Genomic DNA, 22,995 nt, shown 5'->3' with positions numbered 1-22,995 from the left:
TTCGTTTAGGCGTTTTAATATTTTTAATGAATGTTGAATGAACATTCACACACGTGCTGAAGCAATCCATACATACGAACGAATGAGACATTCAAATCGATGGCGTGCGCTTTTATAAGCGACCAATATTTGCCACCATCTGCTTCCCGCTGCTCCAGAAAGAACCGTCCGCTTTGCCGGTCAATGAACAAATGAGAAATTCAATTCGATGGCGTGCGCTTTTATAGACGACCAATATTTTACACCACCCGCTTTCTGCTGCTCCAGAAAGAACCGTCCGCTTTATCGATCAACGCACGAATGAGAAATTTAATTCGATGGCGTGCGTATGATAGCTCTAGAGTTTTGGATTTGTGATTAACGCTTGCGTACCCGACCCCTCCGGAGCCCAAAAAATGAAAATTCTTTTACCTGCCATTCCGCAAGATCTGAACCGATTTTGATCGAACTTTTTTCAAAAGATTACAAATTCATCACAGTTTTTGGGACATTAGGGGAAATTTCGAAATTATCCGTTGTTTTGGATTCATCGAGGGGAACCGTGGGGTAAGTACCCTTCCAGAGACACAGGCTAAATTAAAAACGGTAGCGAAACCTTGCTTGCGACATATCAAACTTTAAGTTATTGCAAAAGAACACTATTAACGATCGGTATCAAGGAGGAGAAAGGAAAAAGGTGAAATAAAGTCACCGAAACTGTAGTAATGAGAAGAAACAAATCGTAATTTTTCATCTCCTTATGTCTCTTGGTTCTTCCAAGCTGTCGCTAATAACAGCCTATAATCCTCGACATCCTTCGGCACAAATCCGAGCGGGATGTCAGGTGATTATGATTCACGACAGTAAGGCCGATGAAAGAATGACGTGGGGAATAATATCAACAATGGAAACACATATAAAAAGGTTTACTTTGTATTCTACATTCCATCGGCCAATGAAAAAGGAGAAACGAAAAAGTGCGAGTCAATGACAGCCGCAGCCGATCCGGACCAAGCCAACAGGACATCCTCAAAATGAGCATACTTGGCTGTCATGTCCGAACGAACAAAATACATGCGCAAGAATGAGCTGTCGTGTGCAACACAAGACAGTTTCGTTGCCTTGTGTAATCTGTAGCTGTATGCGAGCTCGCATAAATAGCTTATTTATTAGGCTGTTAAAGTGAAAAGAGAGAGAAGTCGTCAGTAGCGAGTAATCTGTTTCAAAGTTAATGTGTGAATAAGTAGCATTGTTTGGGAATAGAATTTCGTATAAGGCCGTTTCTAAACCACGTGATCATAAAGAGGGGGCAAGGGGTTTGTCAAAAAACCACGAAAGACCACGCACGGAGGTGGGGCGTTAACGAAATGATCACGTAGTCTTTTTTCCTGACTTATAATTTATTGTTGCCATCAAGTCAAGAATGAAGCTTTTGCATTTTAGAAATTTCCTAGAATGTACTGAAAGTTGAATAGTAAAAAAAATTAGGCGAATTTTTGGCACACTTGACAAACGACAAGACCACGTGGTTAAAGTCGCAGGGGGGAGGGGGGGGCAAAAGACCACGAAATAACACGTGGGGTATAAAAAGTTATCAGAATATGACCACGTGGCTTAGGAACGGTCCCTATGATTTATTTTGATTTGCCTGAATAACTCAAATGATTAATGATTAATCTAAATAGTATTTTTTTTGGACAAGTAAAAATTTTAGATTAAAACAAAGTTTTGATTCACAGAAAGTCACGTCTTACGGCAACATAGCAGTGCAAATAAAAAACCGAAAATTTCGAGAGTGTCACAAAAATTGTCCACTTTCAAATGCTTAAAATTCAATCAGTTTACAAGTCCTTCCTTTATTTCTACAGTGAACGGTTGAAAAATTAGCTGTGCGCCTGCCAAAATGCAGGAAATAGTGACTTTCTAACGCTAGTTATTGTACTATTGAAAAATGCATATTTCGATCAATCAGAGCTGGAAGTCCAAAGGCCAAATATCAAGAGAAATTCTGAGTCTTAGTCTAAATCAAGTTATACCACCAATCACTACCTTTTTTCTTCTGCAGAACCGACAGTAAAGTACACTAAAGTCGTTTTTTACACAGGAGATACGTGCCACGTAAAAAAATCGCGTTGAAAACCGCGTAAATTCCGACATCCGCGTAAAAAAACCGTGTTAATTCCGGAATCCGCGTCAATTCCGGAATCAACGTAAAAAAACCGCGTAAATTCCGGAATCCATGAAAAAAAAGTCGCGTAAATAAAACCCGCGTAAAAGCGACCTTAGTGTATACAAATGATTTGACTCTCCAAACGATTTGTTGTTGTTATTTTGTTCGAGTGCACAATGGCACTCCCATCTCAGTAATTACGTAAAAAACTTAGCATGCATAAATTTAAACTTAGCATGCATAAATTTAGTCTTGATTGTCCATCCAGATTTTAGATCTCCCGTCTGTGTGTGGAACAGCGTTATACAGGCATATTGTAGTACCGCCGTGCATATTAGTAATTCTGTTCGTATCTGGCGCGTTCGCTTTAAACCGTTTGGTTACTGCTAGCCTGTTGAACACACGTTTGTAATTTGTGTTGTTTGCGTGCTTCCCGTGTTTGAAGAAGCAATAGAGGCATTCCATGAAAAAATAATAAAAAAAAATTTTTTTTTGGCATGCCATTCAATTTACCATCATCTTTTTTTGATAGATAGTAGTCATGTAGTAGTTGCAAATAGAATTTTTCAACTTATGTATTATTTTGTGACAATTTAGTAAATTTGGCCCAAAAAAATTTTTTTCTACAGTATGCATGTTTTTTGAGAACCGCAATTTTATTTATACACATTGTAGATATGAAGTCGTTTTTCTGATATAGAAATGTTATTCACCAGTCACATTTTTGGATAGGCCCTTTAGAAACAGCAGTCGTGAGTCTACATAAAGAACTAATACTATAAAATGATTTCTCTATTAAAAAGGAACAACTATACAAAGTTTCAGCGAAATCTGTAATGATCGATCAGCATAGACTGTCGAAGTAGCGTGGACTGCCTCAACAATAGAACTAGAATCCTCAAACCATTTCGGCAATCCACAATGACGATAAATTAAACAAACTTGTCAGTGTCACTATTGAGACACGCCGAAGGGGCTTTTTAGTGCCTCAAATTTATTCAATTGAAGTATTATTTTTCTGCCATTCGCCAAACGCAGCTTATAGTGATAAAAAGAGTTATTTTGGAAACAATTTACTTTTTCAATGCAATATTCCGTTTCATCCACGCTGTTTCAGAACTTCAAATAAATAATTTCGGGGCGCTATGAAGTGCCATTGGTGTTGGCACATTGGTGGCACCCGATAAGTCTGGTAATTTTCCATTTTTTATATTTATAACGCGGAATGATTTTCGTTTTCTCGTTATTGTTGGCAGCGTTTCTTTCAATTTGATTATCAAACAATTTCCCCGCGTTGTGTCGTGGCATGAAATCTGTTTTTCATATTACTAAATGGCTCAATCACACATTTCTATTCTACGTAATTCAATCTAGCTCGAAAATTGAAACAAGATCGCTTTTAGTCAGAAACAATACTATTTCAAAGACATTCTGCACCACTTTTTTATCGCTTGAAATAAATGTAGGAATATAAATGTGGTTACACATTTCATAATTTACAGAGTAAAAATATTTTTATTTTCTCAGAAGGTGGGCCGGTTGTTATTTTTATTTGGCAGGAAGAATGAGACAATTTATTTAGTGCTAGGGTCTTTCGTAAAAGCTTTAGTTTAGCTCTAGCTTTAACAAAGGTAAACACGTACGGAAGTCTGAAATTGGCTGCTCTACCGCTTGTCTTTTGTGCCATCTTGATGAAATGCTTGTTGACGGTTAGTTATACAGTTCACGAAAAGATAATGTACTTCTCGCATAGCGTTCGGCTGTATACTTGCAAACAGTGTTCAACGCAGTCCATCCTCTTTTTCGAATTCCCTCATTCTATTAGCTACACTGCGCCACATGCTTGTTGTCTGAGTCCTCTCCGTAGGTATTTGAGACAATCACATGGATTTTTCTTAATACAGGTAGCAATTTTGTGTATTTGCAAGTTACATTGTATGGCCGTGGCAAGAAATGGAAGGTCAAGGGAGAGACAAAGCCCTGTTCATCTCGTGCTGGGCTTTAATTCTCGGTAGGTCTAATACATCATCTGCTGCGTATTAGAAAATATGCGCGATGAAGCTGGAGTACCTGTAGATCTGGCAGCTGTAATATAGTAGCTTGCTGCAGAAGTGTTAGAATGTAACGTAACGTGTACGCTGCTAGAGATAATAATAAAACGAGAATCCTCCTACGTCATCCAAAGTTGGCAATCCATAATGACGAGGAATTGAACTTTTTTCGGCGTCACTATTGCCCAGAGAGGTGTTCTGTCGAACATTCGAGCTGTTTTGTTTCTGGAGAAAACGGGAAGGAAGGCACACCTCCAATACTTCCTAATTTTGTTAAAGTTAAAACCAACCGTCCTTTCAACGACCACAACTTATTTTCAATAGCAGCAGTAAAATGAGTTTTTTTTCCTAATCAAAATTTAAAATTTGACATTACATTACCATCGTGCAGGATTCAGTTCCACCCACGCTGTTTTGTTTTGACGGTGGAATGATACTTTACCTACAACTGTACAAATTGACTTTCAATTTAATCACACTTTTCTTCAAGATCACCAATCATTTAGTAAAACAGAAAGTTGGAAAAAAATAAACTTACGTGTTAGCGTGCAAAGTGCCTGCGTTAGATGCTATTCCTAAAGCAACGAAACTAGGGTTTTTCGGAAATATTGCACAAATTTAGAAAAATGGCAATAGGTATCGTGAGCGTCGAAGATGAATTTTTCTTAGGCAACCTAATACATCTGAACCAGTTGGAGTGAAAAAACATCCTTGGTTGCAGTTTCGAATAAAGTGGTTCAAAATCTACTTATAAATTCATTCGTTTATTATGATGGTAAAAAAATTCAGAGAAAACAAGCCTAGTTTGTCCGAGCTAAAAATTCCCTCAGGATGTTACAGACAGCATTGGGCTATAAAACGCAAAATTAATTTGTCATGGAAGATGATTTGAGTTACGGGCTATAGATTTCTGACACTGTGATTCTATGAATGTCCCAATTAAAGTGTGTCTTTCAAAGGAAAACCAAGAATTTTAAGCTAAGGTGGATATGCGGATAGCTGCGGCCGCTGGTTGTGATAATCGTTTGCTCGGTTCATTTAATTAACATAATTGATTCAGCTAGAGGCTAATACGGTTCTAATGAAACAGAATCTTTCCCCTTTGCTTTCCGTCCTCCAAAAGCTGCTGCTTCCCGAACCAACTATATGACCTCTAACCTCTTAGCGTATCGTAAGTATCTATCGATTTTCCATTTATATCTTCATTAGGCAGAAGCCGGCTTCTTCGTCTTTGTCATGTGAGTACGAAACGCGCAGTGGCATTGCTATGTGTACATAGTCTTGCAAGCATATCTACAATCGATGTACAAGGCAAGTGTTAATAAACACAGCACAGCAAACAGGATTAGTGATAAGTTATTAAATTAAAAGCTCCATGCACAAGGGTGTGTTGGAACTAGTGATAACGTGAAGGGTTATTTCAAAAGTCTAGAGGAATATATGTACCCATTTACTTTTACAAACTATTTACGCATTCCGCATTAGGAATTTGGTTTGATCATAAAACCCTCAAAACGCCTTCATGCAATGTCGAATACTTAGTTGCAAGCCGCAACCACGCTTGTTATAAAAGTTGAGGCACGTTGCTAGGCCGAAAGTGCTGCCAACTTGTTGCGGTAATTGATGCTCAACTCGTGATTACAAACGAACAACAATTGGCAACCATTCTTCTGAACTAGTTTTTTCCTTTGTTACCATTAGGCTTTTCCACGTCAATGTCGCTCGGCTTGGCTTGATCCAATAACAAGTCAGTTTCCTTTACATTTCCCGTTTGTACGATGTCTTGGCAGGGTGTTAGTAAATTAAGCGTAACTAATTACGTTTTGCGCCTAAACGCATAATTATGTTGCATACGCCCCTTCGCTGCTACCGTCGCACTGTGGTCCAGAAATGAAAAAAGGTGGTCAAAAGTCATTTTCTCGTAAACGGTACATTTCAGAGCAATACTATCTTCGGGAAAGTTTTAGAGTGAAAAAAGAACCTTCTTTGGACATTAACAGATCCGTGATAAATCCCCCTACAAGTGAGATAAAGGGAACATTTTCTCTAAAAACCAATATTTTTTATCGCCGTCTTTGGCAAAGTTTTCCCAAATAACATAACAAAAAACTTTGCTGAAGACACTAGGTAGCTATTTCTCAATCTTACTGAGCTATCTGATTCTCTTCAATGATGTTTTAAAAAAAAGGTTTTTGCCGTTAAAATTCATATTTTATACCACTATACCTCTGATATTCTCACTGAACTTTTAAAACAACATCAGAACCTTTATTTTTTATATGTTACAGCAGACTTTAATGTACGATAATAAGGTTTCTATCAAGTTTTTCTGCCAAAAAATTAACTTTTGACAAGTGATTTTCGATTTTCTGCCGTTTCCCAACACATCCCACGGCAAGATTACCACCAATTGAATTGTCCATGTGTTCTGCACGCACGGCAGTTAAAATTTCTTGCAGAAATTTGCAGAAACTTATAAAATCATGGTGTAAAACAACTTGAACGTAAGTTTCTATATGTCACGTTGGTTAATAGCGGATCTTTGTTGGGAAAACATAGCAAGCTTTGCATTTTTACGTTTTGATGCATCTATTAAAGTATTATCAATGCATGTAAACAATAGCTTATTATTATTGTTGTCTTCTGAAGATAAATTAAATGAGATAGGTACACCGCGTGGAACATTTGAGCTGAAATTTGAATTTTCAAAAACCACGTGTTTACATGCATCGATTATACTTCACAAGATGCATCAAAACGTAAAAATGCAAAGCTTGCTTTGTTTTTTTCCAATAAAGATCCGCTATTGACCAACATGACATGAATGAACTTGCGTTAAAGTAGTTTTGTTCCATGATTTTATAAGTTTCTGCAAATTTCTGCAAGAAATTTTAACTGCCGTGCGTGCAGAGCACATGGACAATTCAATTGGTGGTAATCTTGCCGTGGGATGTGTTGGGAAACGGCAGAAAATCGAAAATTATGAATTTTAACGGCAAAAACCTTTTTTTTTAAGTCATTGAAGAGAATCAGATAGCTCAGTAAGATTGAGAAATAGCTACCTAGTGTCTTCAGCAAAGTTTTTTTTTATGTTATTTGAGAAAACTTTGCCAAAGACGGCCATAAAAAATATTGGTTTTTAGAGAAAATGTTCCCTTTATCTCACTTGTAGGGGGATTTATCACGGATCTGTTAACGTCCAAAGAAGGTTCTATTTTCACTCTAAAACTTTCCCGAAGATAGTATTGCTTTAAAATGTAACGTTTACGAGAAAATGACTTTTGACCACCTTTTTTCATTTCTGGACCACAGTGCGTCCCGTCGTCAGCTGGCCGAGTATTTGCGTCAATTTTTTCTTGGCTTTGCAGTTACGCCATCACTCAGCGCTCCCGAAAAGAACGTGCCGGGCACAGAGATTCGAACTTTGCTGAGCGCTCACCTGTACGTGGTTACCGCATTGTCTTTGGAGGTATCTGAATCCGCTTTTGCATTATGAATAATTCCCCTTCCCTTTAATCGCCCTTGCCCGGCAGCTCTAGTTGACACGCTTGACTACAGTCGATTGCACTGGAAAGCAAAAGTTTTTCCAGCATACAGCTTCAACCGACCAGAAGACTTATACTATCGGAGCCATTCGCTGTATGGCGTATTGTTGCCTGGCGAGGAAAAGTCCGTGATCATTATTATTACACGCAGTCGCCATCATCCATCACCGTCCGCGTAGCAGCACCTGCCTTGGGACGGAGAAAGAGCCACTGCTGAATGGTTTCTCAAGAACAAACCAGCCGAAGCGGCGGAGTAGAATCAAAGATACATTGTCAGCCGTTGGCTGCAGAACAATTTTAATATTTCCATTTACTTTCCATTATGTTGTAATCGGCCGTGTAAATGACTTTGGGCAGCACAGGCTTACGAGACTTTCCAGCCTGCGGCTGCGAAGTGCTTTTAGTTAGGTTGAAGCGAAAACAACCCGAAACAAGTGGACGGTTTGTTTTAACGATCCCTTCCGAAAATCTGTGTCTAGCAGCAGGATGGCGCGTGTGAAGATTTGTTGGACTTTGAAGTATAATTAGGAAACCGGCGGTTTCCCTGGCAGCGGTGAATTAATAAAGCGCAAGTTTTTCCATGCTGAACCAATTGTTAAATGGGTAATTGTGAAATTCGGTTTGGAAAAACTTTTTCAGTAGAATCGAAACTAAAATCGGGACAAGTGAACAACCTAATAAATAATATGAAGGTGACTTTGTAGTCAAAAGGTTGTGGCTCATACTGAGGTCTGTTCACAAGAGAAGTTTGAATGAGTATAACCGGCGTGTGTAGCCATGTGTATTTCCGTTTGTGATGGGTTCTAATAAAAGTTTCGTTCTGGATGGGTTTTTGTCGTTACTGCATCTATTCAGCACTCTACCGATTTGGATAGAAATAAAACACTTTCTCGCATGTTTTCATCGAGTTCGATCAACTGTCGAGAGTTTTACCGAAAGTAAATGAACATAGCTGTTGTGATACAAGTTCTATGAAAAATGTAAATAGCAATTGATACCAATCTATATAACTGGAAAATATATAACATAACGAGAAATACTGTCGGAAATGATTGAAAGAGCATGAAAAAAATGTTTCTAGATTGGTACGAGTTTTGTGCTATCGAACAGCTCCAAATGAGTTTTTTCACGGTCAACACGATGAAATCTAGAAGGAGACATCTCTAAAGAAGAAAGAAATTACATACGGAACTGCAAATCCATTTGGCTCCCACAAAATGATGAATATATGTTTTCAACACGTGCATCCGCTTGCAAGAAAACGAATGTTTGTGTTGATATTCATCAGAATTGGAACAAACTTTAGTGGCGTTCCTGGTGGACGTGTTTGGAAGTTCTCGGAGCCCACGTGTCGGAAATTTTGTCAGCTTCAACCTATATATTATTTGACATTTCGCAAAACGACTCTTATTTGCAAACAATCAACATGGAAGCCGAATTGCGAATTGCGTGACAGTATATAAATTTATTCACCAGCTCTCTGTCACCACTTAGATGGATCGCAGTCGAACGTGAGAATCTTTCACTTGCGTGATTTTTTTTTGACAGATTCTTATTGTTTTCAGGAGTGAAAGTAATTTCAGTCGTCCATTTTAAGGGTAGAGATTGGCTTATTGTGGAATTTGTAAGATTATTCAGAAAAGACGAAATTTAGTGAAGCGCATTGCATTGGCCTTACGCGATTATTGGTGCTGTTGCTCACACTTATACCACGGTTCAGATTTAAAATACTACACACACAGTTGTGCGTGGCCCCAACAGCATTCTTACCATCTAATTTTTCATCTCTTATCAGTGGACTCAACAAGGAATACATAGAAAATGCTTAAAATGAGATTAGTTTTTTCTCTATCGAACGTTTCTAATCTTTTTAGACGTTTTCCTGCAATTTTAGGTTAGATTACGATATTTTTTTACCTTTTTAGCTCATAGAATTGCACTTTGGCGATTTTATGTGCTATTGTTTCTTGGCTTTCTAAGTTTTTCACAAGAAATTTTTGATGGTTCCAAGTTCAATTTGTACTCATTTTGTTACCTCTTCAGATTGCTTCAAATGCTGTTTCCGGTGTACTAGAGCTTAATTTGGTACCCGAATTTTATTTTGTCCTAACTTGGACTTCAGAAGAGTTCCGTTACGTTTCTCGGTGTGACTGAGTATAATTTTGGAACCAATTACAAGCATTTTTCGATAATTTGCAGCTTAGTTTGCAACTATTTATTTTTATATACGATCTTCTTGATCTCCAAAAGCAAATTTAGTGCTCAATTTGTTATTTTGTTGTTGTTTTTTTTTTTTTTATCTTTTGTACCCTTCAAGACGTTTTTAGTAGCTCTATGCTCAATCTGAGGTATTTGCTATCTTTGTATTTCTTGAGAAATATTTAAAGTTCAAATTTGGACCATATCTTTAAGTTTTTTGACGAGACTTTAATTTATTACTCACTCTTCCTATATCCTGAAGCGTATTTTGAGTTCTATTTTTTCTATCTTTCATATTTTCCGATTTTTATATGCATTTTTCGTTGATTTTCAGCTCAATTTGAGATCAGTTATTTTGACATATTTTGAAAAGCATTTTACGGTAATGTTAAGGTGAACCGGGACGTGGTCGCGATCAACTCGAATTTTGCAATCTAATTTTTTCTTGATTTATGAAGACTACGTACATGAAGAAACTTTGATCAATTGTTTTCACAACTGTTGCATGCCTGAAGTAGCAATTTGAGTGCTGTTTATTTAGTGGAAGCCGAATTTTTTACGCTCAAACTACAAAAATAAAAAGAACTCTAACCTCAAAATTGTATAGGAAAAGGTCACAATCCCGTTTCACCTTAAGCTTTACTTGGGATCATGTTTTTTATCTTGTTTAACTTTCGAGAGTCTTTTTCTGGTGATTTCGGATTCAAATTTAAAATCATCAGCACTCACGAAGTGACCAGCATAATCAATAACTGGTAAACGTGCCTAACAACTAGTTCGGTATATCGTCACGACTGTATGGGTTAACGTTGAACGAAATAAACTAATCCTAAAATTTTTGTTACACCGCTCAATCAGATCGGAAAATAATTATGAATTATAGATCGGATTCGAAGAGTGAACGATTAATTTGCATAGAGATTATGGGCTCTGAAGTCCATGCTGTATTCGTTGGATTGATTATATTTTCTAGATTTTAAGCTTGATTCGGAATCATTCTATTTTTGTGTTTTACCTTTGTTATACAAAACAAAGGTTATAAAATCGGTCGAAAAACGCAAAATAGATCCAAGGCCCGGAGGGCCGAACCGTATATACCATTCGACTCAGCTCGACGAACTGAGCAATGTCTGTTCGTGTGTATGTGTGTGTGTATGTATGTGTGTGTATGTATGTTGTCTGTATGTATGTGCCGCAAAATACTAACGCACCTTTCTTACAGAACGCAATATTCGAATTAGATGATCTTATACGCAAACGAACGCTACTGTGCTCCCCCAGAATGCTACCGAGTGGATTTTTGATTAGTTAGATTTTAAATTATTGATCAAAGAGTATTTTTTATATAAGACATTTAACTTTTAAGGCAAAATTAATGGCACTGAGAGCCACGTGTTGTATACCAATTTACTCAGATCGACGAATTGAACAATTTATGTATGTTTGTGTATGTGTGCCTCTACGTATGTATGTGTAAATATATTGTTTATATGTGTAGTATATCAAAATCGACCCAAAAAAGAAAAATAACCAAAAAAAAACACTTATTTTACAGAACGCTTATTCCGATTTTGATTTTCGCATGCTCAAATGAAAGCCCCAGAGATCTTTGAAAATCATACTGAGTGCGATCTTTTATTGGTTGCTTGAACTGTAGAGTTTTGACCAAAGTATATTTTAGACAGGGGATATTTTACTTTCTGGATAATTTTTCTCTCTCACTGCTCTTTCCTCTTCTATATCCCTCTTTTTTCGTATCGCCATTTATTTCTCAAAGGAAATCAACAATCATGGACAACTTTTCATAATCTTTACACTCTTCATAGTGCGTCTTAATTGGTGTAAATAAATTACCCTTTAGCTTTTTCTTGAAAATTTGAATCAGATTTTAGAAGAAACTGCAATGCTTACTTAGCTCCTTTTTTTCCGAAGCTTCCGTCTTCACTTCTTATGAAATATATACTAAATTGTACGTTGAACCTAGATTTGCAAAGAGTAAGAAAACATTTACAGCTTTCGGGGCCCAAGCATTGTAGCAAAATCTGATTCCACAGTATGCACATGTAACACAATTAGCGATGCAGATATTTTGAAAAGCTTTACCAAAGATGTATAGATCAATAAATTTACGTACGAATATGTTAGTGCCACCCGTTGAGAAAAACACAAATAAATCGCTGTTTTGTTTAAAATGCTACGTTTGAACAGCTGAAGAATTTTTCAGTTGAATACTTATTTTATGTTTTAAATTTGTGACTAGGAATCTAAAGTAGCTGGTGAACGTAATCGGCAAAATTAGAAAAAAGTGTTGAAGCAACTTTACATGGCTATACACGTTTACTAGTGTGCGCAGGTGAGTAGTCACTTATCTCTATGAATGATACAATATGCTCATGTAAGATATAAATATTGCGTTCTAATTTAAGACTAAGTGCAACCAGAGTATCCATGTTATTCCACTTCTCGTTATCGCAGCAAGATTTAGAAAGACTTTTTTTCGGATTTTTTCACACAGCCTAGGCCTTCGAAAACAATAATGTTCTCGCCTGCACTCTGAAAATCCAAAATTCTCAAAGATCGTGGAGAACTTTCATTTTCAGATAATGCATTTGAGATAGAATTAAATTGACAACTCTCATCAATAGCTAATTTTTTTTCCTGTATAATTCTAAACTATATTTCGAAGTTTGCTTCAATTCGTAAAAAAAACTTGATGCTGATTCATAAATCTAGGTCCTGCGATTTCTGAAAATAAAGCGAATAAGTAGAACCGCATAAAACTAACATACATTTTTGCTGTTCTAGTGTGATATCAGCATCATTGTTATCTATTACTGTTTCCCCACGTTCGATTATCTCAAAAAAAAAATTCAATTACTTCTAGCCAGCATTTAAAAATTGGTTTGTGATCGAAAAAATAAGACTCATGTACTCCAGTGATAACATTCATATTATTTGCAAAAAACACGTCAAGCTTTGATTCAATGATCGTCTTTGGTTAACTCTCTGAAAATTATCTTTTAAATTCATTTCATTCATTATTGAAATTGGACTTATGATGGTATACGATTTGTCTGGCCAAATATGTATAAAGTAATAGTTAGTATAACAAAGGTTTCTGCACCACTAGGTGGATTAATTCAGGTTTTTTTTGTAGTTTTCACAATGGCTTCAGGTGCTCTTCTTCGAAGAGTCTGAGCTTAGCTTGGGATCATTTTCTTTATAACCTTTTTTGTTTTTCAGAATTGTTTTTCGGAGATTCTTAGCATGATTTTGGAGATTTTCTATTCGCACTTTTTCTGCCTTTTAGAACTGTATTTTGTGATTCATTTGTGATTTTTCAGAAGTGTATTCTGGGTTCAATCTTGTTTGGTCTTTTCTGGCCTTCAGAACCATGCTTTGGTGCTTTTTTGTTTTGCTGCAGTGTGACCAGGAATATTGGATGAAGAAAATATTGATATCTGGGATATTTTCAAGCTCTGGATCTAAATAATAATAAATTCGTTTGATTATGGTTACTAATTGAATCTTTAATTGGCTTAAAAACGTATTTTGTAGTTATTTGTAGAAGTTCTGGTATATTATGGATTCTTCTTGCCTTCCGAATCTGCAGCTGCACATCATACGCAGTTCCAAGAACTCGCTAAACGTTTCAAATGTTAATTTTTACAAATTCTACATAATCCAGTGTGAAATCTCGAACGATAGAATGTCACACTTGTCCACCACATAGATTTTCCTTTTTTTTAACAATCGGATATTTGTTCCGGCTGAAACCCACAGCTACCTGGAATTTTTTTTTTTGCACAAAATTTTACGTGAGATGTAGAAAACCTCCTAAAATTTTTGAACCAAACGCAAGTTCATTCACTTCGTAATTAGAAACAAACTGAGTAAACTAAAAATATCGAGAGTCCACTCTTGTCGCGTTCTGTCTTAGCTTGCAGTTAGTGTTGGATGATCCGGGCATGTGGCGTGTTTTATTCTAGTTTCCATTGCTCTTACGGGTCTCATGACGTTCAGTCTAAAAGGCAGGCAGTGCCTTTCCGTGATTTTTTTTCTTGTGTTGCAATTAATATTCTCGTGTGTGCAGTGGGCAACCTTTGCCTTTAGAAGGAGAATGTGGGTTTAACAAGTAGATTCGAGTGTGTTCCAATTTCCATGCACTCAGCGTTTTCAGCGAATGAATTGTTTTTTCTCATCTAATAATCCCGAACAGATTCATCTGATTTTACATTATACCGTTCTGTGTGGTTTCTATTATTTACAATTTAAATAGTATTTTTCGCCTCGTTTTCAAAAATGTGAACTCTTTACGAAATATATAAAAATTTGTACTTATTATAATTCAACTACGCACACGTATGCTTGGCCCCTACAGCATCTTTAATATTGTTTTTTTTTTCTTCTGTGTGGACTCATCACTGCGACCAGAGATATGTGATATTGCCCAGGTGTTTTCTATACTACGCACTTCATATTATTGGCAGTATCATTATTAAAATGAATGATACGCTTTTCATTTATATCCGTGCTTGTGTGTGAGAGTTTAAAACCGAAAAAAAAGTCAATCAGTCTAAAGCATTCTTACGTTTGAGGCATAGCGAGAGAATTCCGAAATGATGCTTAACATTCGCATTGTTGTCAAAATTACGATTTGTGGTTGGAATAAGTTTTAAATATATATATTTTAAATAAATAGCTCGCAACGTTTGTATCCGTTGTTTTTTCATAGAGTGAAAGTGGTACATGCTACACGGCCGTCGTAACCAAATTCAATTACGTTTTAATACAAAATTTCAATTCTTTTGATCGTCTCGTTTTGTTGCATGCTCTGCACTGCATTAGTGCAGTTGAATCTATAAAATTCAATAATCAAAGTAAATTGATTAACAGCATTTAAAGAAAAATCAACAACTCGTGCTCGCAAAAACACAAATAGGTAGGTATATACCGTAAAACGGGGTAACATTGATCAGTTTTTTCACTTTTTCGTGAGTACGCTGGGGTCTTTTTTTACGCGGGTTTTTTTTATGTGTTTTTTTTATACGCGATTTTTACAATAATGCGGATTATTTTTACGCGGTTTTTTGACATAACGCGGATTACACTGTGCTACAAATGAAAAAAAAAATGCAAGAACTTCTGAAGTGACCTAGTGTAGGTTATAGGTCTTGTTGAGTGTAACATACTATTTATACTATTTATCACATATAGGTAAAATTTAAAAAAAATATAAATCATCTTATTTTATTATTTATGAATCATCTTATTTATTTTAAAACTATTCATCACATATATGTAAACTCTTTAAACATAAGAGCATTCTGATTTGAGCCGTGAACGAGTACGTATGGAGACAATTAAGAAGATTAAATCTAAAGATAGTTTTTAATAACTGATTGAAGAAGACCCGACTTATACTAAGTAAAAGCCCATATTGGCTGATCAATTAGATCATCGATCTAATATAACCCACACTAAGTCACATCAAAAGTTCTTGCATTTTTTATCATTTGTAGCTCCGTGAAATAATTGTGCGATAGAAGCCAAAAATACTGGGGTTTTCTAAAAAAATATATAACTTAGCCAAATATCAACCGATTTTCACCAAAATACTTTCATTTGATTCGGAATTGAATATACTTTCAAAATTATAGTATATTTGTGGTATGTTTCTTAAAAAAACGGCAAATTTCAAATTAAGTCGAAAAACTGCGTGAAAAAATCTAGAAACCTATATTTAAACTCAAATAACTCAACATGTTTTATTGATATTAGTAAAAACCTGTATTTATTTTGAAAGCTTTATTTATCCCCTTTCTAAAACTGCTTAAATATTAAAAATCGGTTGATAAATGACTGAGTTAAAAAGTATTATATGCGCTGAGGTCCAAAAAACCGTATTTTGACCCTAACTTCAGATTTTGAGGGTGTTTGTAAAATTTCTAGTATAAGCGAATGTTATACTCAACAAGACCTACAACCTACACTAGGTCACTTCAGAAGTCCTAAATCGCTGTAGCACAGTGACGATTATTTTTACGCGAAATAAGTTCAGTATAAGTAAATCCAATAAAGTAAAAATCAATCGTATGGTTCATGACAATAAGATGTTCTGTTTTATTAATCTAAATAATGCATATTTTTAATATATTTGCTGTTATTATCAAAAAATAGGCAATTTCCCTTGATTTGGGTAGAAGAAACAAAAATACATTAATAATTTTACAACGATACGAGTCAGGGTCGTTGCGGTTTACTTCCGTTTAAGAAACGAAAGCTTAAACATGTAGCAAAATTATTATAAAAAAGTTATTGTCATGTTCTTCAATGAATTTTCATTTTAGAAGCACTAAAAACTTATTTTGTGTGTTTCGTCACCATTTTGGTATCATTTTTCAAGTTTATATTTACTTACGTGCCATTATTTTTAATCGGATCTTATTATTGAATGGAGTTTTTTAATCATTTTTTTAAAATTACGCGGTTTTTTATACGCGGATTTTTTCAACGCGGTACAAACGACCGCGTAAAAAAAGACCCCTGTGTATTTATATATTTTACAACTGAAATTACAGTTTTCATATTTTTAGTACCAGTATTGGCATCCTTAGAACTTGAGAAGTGAGTTTTTAAAGCCCTTCGAAAATCTTGAACATTAAAACATTTATTTGGGGTAACTTTGATCGGTGTCAATTTTGAATTGTTTTGAAACTTTTTTGAACTAAAAATGTTAGATATTGCTTTGATAACATGTTTAGAGACGCTTTCCGGATTGTCATCACGTTCTCGTTGACTGCTCTCATTGCGGAGGATAGTCCTGTCCTTGTACCTAGCCGCGGCCTACTGCGAGTCATTTTTATGCCATAATTTCACCTTTCGATGATGAAAAACGTAAACGTTGCGGAATGTGCTAGAAGTATTTTGTAAGTCAGCAATCGTTGTAAAATGTTTTTGTGCAGAAAACGTATGTTGATCATATATGCAATGCCTTTCCAACAACGGAAGTATCAATAGGCCAGCTCTAGCCTCTTATGTTCTATGCTCTAGCCAAGACAACATCCTGGCGTAGATCAGGATGATGTCTGGTTAGAGCATAAAACTGGACTTTCTCAACATATATAAATAATTTAATTATAAATGTAATAAATTTCCATAATTTTTTTTTCTAGTTGATTGAGAAAATTAGATAACGGATTTGGAAAGCATGTCAATGAATACGAAATGTTTAATATTCGACTAGTATAAAGTGCTTTTTTAGCACTTACTGAGAGTAAGAAATAGCGACCATTTGGTTATCAAAACAATAAAAAATTTCAAACAATGCAATATTGTTCAGATCTCGAATGACACAAGACTAAGATGTTTTACCAAATTTAGCAAAAGTAATCACGGGGCAGTTTTATTTCAACTATTCATGAGAAGGGTAAAACTGGTCAATGTTACCCCGCTGATCAATGATACCCCGTTTTACGGTACAAAATATGGATTAGAAAATATGATTTCTTTTACACCTTCACGAAAGACTGTGAGGCTAAAAACATACTGGCGCGGCCTGCGCTGCGTAGGCGGTTCGCCTTATCGTGGGTGAATGTACAGCCTTAAGTATACCTGTACATTAAACTGCGGTAGGGCGAGCCGCTTTCGCTGCGCAGGATACGCTACAACCACAGTCAAGTCACAAAAAAAAAATCTAAAGGCCATCCATCTCAGATGCAAAGCACACAATTAGGAAATAGCAAATCACATGTGTTAATTGCCGCGCAGGCGAACAAAAGTTATTTCATTCTTAACTTCCCGCCTTCGGTGCCGTCTTCGCTGGCCCGCAACTCAGCGAAGCTGTAGAAATGGTACCAACTGCCCTATTCACTTTGTGCCTTGAACGTATACATAATGAAAGATTGATCGAAATAAACGAGCGCTGCCATAGCGAATGACCGCCACCTAGGAACTAAAAAAATGTTCAATTCCACTTTGACTGCTCTTTCACCGGGCGATCGCTGTACTATGCCGAGCAGACAAGTTGACTGCGGAAAACGATCGCATTCGTGTTTTAACAGTCAACTTGCGATCCTTTACAAAGCACTGATTATGTCAAGAGGAAGGAGTCTTATCGAAACCTCGTTCCCCGTGCCAATATCGCCAATTACAATTCCCCGTAGAGGATATATATTCCTGAGATCAGTTTTTTTATAATAAGAAGGACTTGTTTTGTCAAGAGGAAGGAGTCTTATCGAAACCTCGTTCCTCCAACCAACACCGCGTCACAATCACTATTCCCTGAAGAGGCACTCAATGCTTCACATCTCTGGTCAGTTTTATTATAAGTACGACTTATATTTTGCCAAGAGGAAGGAGTCTTATCGAAACCTCATTCCTCCAGCCAAGACCGCGCCATAATTACAATTCCCTGAAGAGAACGTTTATACGGTACTCAGAACAGTTTTATTATAAGAGGGACTTTTTTGTTAGGATGAAAGTCAGCAGGGTAGTATAGAATTCAGCTTGAAGGAAGGGTATGGAGTGGAGAGCCTGAGAATAAACCCATGTTAAAGTCCTTTGACAACCAAATGGCCTGATTCTACTAAGATTCGAACCCACGACCACTTGCTTATCAAACGGACTCTGTAACCTTGCGGCTACGAAGCTCCCTTTAATTTTGGTTTAGACCGGTTTCAAATCGTAGAATTGAACACATCACAACAGCAATATCACACACTTGTGCGTGGCCCCAACAGTCTTCCTGTGCAATGTTGGTTTAAACATCGTTCTTTGTCAGTTTCCAAATGCCGGTCTTAAAATTAAAACCGGCGGTTGCCAATTAGTTCAAAAATGCGTTTTACTTATGAAGTTCAAGATGGTGCGAATTAAAAATGGTGGCTGAAATGATGAACACTTCATTTGAAAGGCCAAGATTTGTAGTGGGTTTTGGAGCAAAAGCTCGGTAAAAATATTATATTTTTTCTTTTCTAAAAGCCTGTAGACCTCCCAGCGAACGAGTGTTCAGCCAACTGAAACTCATTTGAACGCTTTCAACTTTTTAAATGCCTGTTATAATACTAAAACAAAAAACAGTTTCTAAAGACTTCGTGTCACTAGTGGCCTGGTTTCAGCGAAAGTATTCTGTCAGCACTGTCCGTTGGTTTAAACCATTAATTAGCATAAATAAGCTGTTTGTGCTTCTTCGATGATCGCTGCACAAATCATAAACCAGAAATAGCCTAACCTAACGGGAAGGAATTATAGGTGGGATTGCATCACTTATCAACGCGTAACCTGATTCAACGTGCCCTTCCCTGCTAACAAAATCTCCTTTCTGTGACCTTGTGGAGATGCGAGGTCAATACGGTCTCAAAAGTCACGCTGACATCCCTTCTCTTTTTCCACCTGATTGTAAAGATTAGACCGGCACCGTTTTAAAACCTTCATACAGTAAATGGCTGGTCCCAGCTCCATGTTGTTGATTCAATGTGTAATTTTACTGATTTGGATCAATCACGGAGTAGTAACAATTGATATGTGCAATTAGTCAAGCTAAAGTGATCTGTCAGAACTTATCATTGGATTATAGAACTGACTTGGCAAACTTTTACAATACTCAGTAAAAGTTCCAAATCGAGCGAAACTATTTCAATCGCCCCGAACGTATTTTAGAATAATTTCATTTAGCTTTCAATGTTATGACATCGATAAGCATCTCAAGTATCCTATATATTTTGCTTGAAAACATTTTTTTTATTACTTTATTAAGGTGGCTTTCAGCCACGGGCTGGATCGCCACCATACTTGCTTGAAAACATGTTTTTTTTTATCGTAACTAAGTTCCAAGTATTTGACAAGTCAAGGAATTTCAGAAAAGATGGCAGAGAGGTCGAAAGTTTGAAGTAAACACAAGCACGCCTGTTAAGCAGAAATAAGAATCCAATGTTCAGCCGGAAAATAAAAAAACCTTCCGCGAAATGCAAGCTTGTGACTGCGACTGAGGCTCCGGAAGTAACTAAAAGGACAATAAAGAACAAACCTTCAAAAAACTCTGAGGCTCTCCAAAAGAACTGACAGGGTACAATAGGAGAATACAGCGTAAGGCTCAAGCGATTAAAGACGTCCAACGTTTTTTCTTTGTTATGATTTTTTTGGTCAATCCTGATTGCAAATACTCGTCATAAAATCTTCTACTGACACAGAAGAAGACTTTATGCGTGATGTGAAAAGTGATAAATGAAGAAAAAAGGATAGAAATAAATAGTGAAAAACAGAATTCAGAGTGTGATCGTTTTTTTTTTTGTTTAACCACTAGGAGAAATATTATTTACTATGAGAAGACTTGGTAACTCAAACATATAAGGGCAAAACTGATGCCTTATTTCACTCTGTAGAATTTTCAACAATAATTTGCCCAACAATAATTAAATTACAGAAATTAATAAATCTCAGCTGTAAGTAACTGTATTTTCAACTAGTTTTGATAATTCATTGAAACTCATTTCTATTCCCTCAATTAAAGAGTTTCATTTGTTGTTTTTGACTGTTGAAGCTCCGTTTGTTAAAGAGCATTGAAGTGCCATATTTATATACTGGAACCACTTTCGGAAGGCTCATTTCAATATATTGGTATTTTCTATATATTCTTTCAAAGTTGGATGGCGCGAAAGCGCATCTATATCAGATAATCAGATTATCAATAATCAATAATCAGATTTGAGACATTGATAACAACGTATCTTCGCTGTGACGCAATTTTTGCCACACTGTTTACTGTACATATATATTTACCGCCGATGAATAGTATCTCCTTGTACTTGTATTGATTAGATAGTTTACATATTAACGGAAAAAAATACATATTAACGGCATTCTACTTTTCGCACCATTGCTGTTGGAGATCAAATCAATCAACTTGTGGGAATAGAGAGAAAAAAATGTTTATAATTGATTAGGACTCAAACCTTTGCGTGTATAAGGTATAACGTAATAATTGATTAGGGGTCGAACTTTTGCGTGTAGGACATATAATGTAAATTCTTCTTCCTATGATAATGTATAACGTGAAAACTCTTTTTTAATGCATCAAACGCAATACTCAAAAACGTTTGTTGAATACAAAAATAGTACTTACACTCACTGTTAATAAATGTCAGCTTCCTCCACTAGTTACTTTTCTCGATCTTAATTGAACTCAGAAAATCCGACCTACCCAGTGTTTTTCTCCAACTGTTAATAAATAATTCAACCAAATTCCACGTTTTCACTATTGCGAATTCCAGTTCACTAAGAAATTTCTACACAGGCTTAAAGCTGCCGTATTTCACCTGAACAATTAAAAGTGTTAAACGGTTATTTGATCAAAATCTTTTTAATCTTCACCTGGGCTCGGCACTGTCCGCCTTTCCACTTTTATCTTCGAATAATCCTTTGCGTCGCAACAAAAAAAAATTTCCTGATAAACGGACCCAACGGTAGACGATTGCTGTAAAATTCCTCCACTGTAAATAAGTAATCAACAGCTGTGGGCCTTTTCTTCGTTATTATCTGTAAGAAACTCGCAAAACACACTTTTCATCAAACAACTGCCACTAATACCATACCAGCAACTTCGAGTCACATCGGCCAATGTTGTTTTTATACGTTTCCAACGTAATCCCACAGTCGGCGGAGGAAAAAAGAACCCGCTTCACCGATCCCTACAGATCCCGCCGAAGCTTTGTCATAAAGCCTTAAAACCGATTTACTTCACCACTACGATGGGCACAGACCACCTACACAGCATCAGAGGAGCAAGCAAGCAATCGAAGGAAATTCCACCACTTTCAGAAGCACCAGACTAACTCACCCACCTGGGGGGGGGGGATAAACGAACCAAAACGGCAAGATCCGCGCTCGACCAAATCTCAACGCGAACTGAACAGCGCTCTGAGCGGAGCCGAGTGTTTTATAAAGTTTTGCATCGGTTGGCTCCAGCGAAACAGAAGCTCAAGCAGCTGTTCGCGCCACCCAGCACACCCCCCAAAGCAAACAGTGGGTGGATGGGTGATCTTGTTGTTGGCAGGATAGAAATATTGACGCCAGAGCGTGCCGTGACCGATTCGCTGGAGCAGGAGAGTGAGAGCGAACGTGCCAGCCGTTCGTTGTCTGTCATAATAAACAAACTGACACGAAGCATTCAGTGTTGTTTTCGTTGCGAAAAATGGGATATAGCAAAACAACACTCCTAAGAAAAATCAGCTCCAAGGTGGTTTGTTAGGGGCAAGTGGAGCGTATTCGATGGAGACTTCCAAGGCGGAGAGACTTGGGAATGTGAAGCCGGTCAAACAGCTGATGAAGATGTTGGAGAATGTGTGAAGAGAATAGATGAGAGAGTTGTTCGCGCGCTCAACCGATACTGTATAGAATGAGAGATGTAAACAAAGCCGAGTGAAATGTTGGCATCGTTACCGGCTAAGTGGCTCGTCTTTGGTATAGTCATTGAGTTAGGGTTTTGTATCAAAATCAGTTCGAAAATTTACCACTTTCGGAAAAAAATTTCATATGCGGAATTGCTTCACTATTTATATAAAAATTACCACAAATATTTAGCAGTAGGTATGATCAAATAACTTCTTCTGATAATTTTCAAACAGCTTCATTAATATTTTTTAAGTAGAATTATTAGTAAAAAAAGTCTTAAAACATGATCCATTCCCCAGCACAACTAATCTCATGCTTGTTTTCAAGCAGTGACAATGAAATAAACTGTTCAAAGATTCAAAAGTCAGCCAAATTCTAATCACCTTCTAGTAAGTTCTAGTCGAGTGCCAGTTTTAATCTAGTTTCAACCAAACGCTAGTGAAATCCTAGTTTCAGCTGGCTGAATTGAGGTTATCCTTGTTTTTTATAGCAAAAAAATGGTAAATGGTAAGGGTTTAAACAAAATGCAATTTAAGGAGGTACCCTACTGTGGGAAATCGAAAAAAAAAAGTTTCGTATTTTTTCGGATGTTTAGAGTAAAGTGATGTGATCGAGTATTTGGGCTATTGATTGAGGTATATTTTGAGATATATTTTGCATGTTT

The 22,995-nt window shown here is 36.6% G+C and overlaps 1 protein-coding gene across 5 annotated transcripts in view; it reads right to left on the bottom strand.

The window, feature by feature from the left end:
- Positions 1 to 21,836, bottom strand: part of LOC129720980 (Ig-like and fibronectin type-III domain-containing protein 1) — a 326,155-nt gene extending 304,319 nt beyond the window's left edge. For 2 of the 5 annotated variants that reach the window (XM_055672974.1, XM_055672971.1), the window contains exon 1: positions 21,064 to 21,836. The gene's annotated coding sequence lies outside the window, so the exon portion shown is untranslated. The remainder of the gene's footprint in view (positions 1 to 21,063) is intronic. The other 3 variants (XM_055672973.1, XM_055672972.1, XM_055672970.1) reach the window with 2 other exon arrangements.
- Positions 21,837 to 22,995: the final 1,159 nt, after the last annotated feature.

This window comes from Wyeomyia smithii, chromosome 2 (genome assembly GCF_029784165.1).
Source record: "Wyeomyia smithii strain HCP4-BCI-WySm-NY-G18 chromosome 2, ASM2978416v1, whole genome shotgun sequence".
NCBI lineage: Eukaryota > Metazoa > Arthropoda > Insecta > Diptera > Culicidae > Wyeomyia > Wyeomyia smithii.
This window is presented reverse-complemented; position numbering and strand designations above follow the sequence as displayed.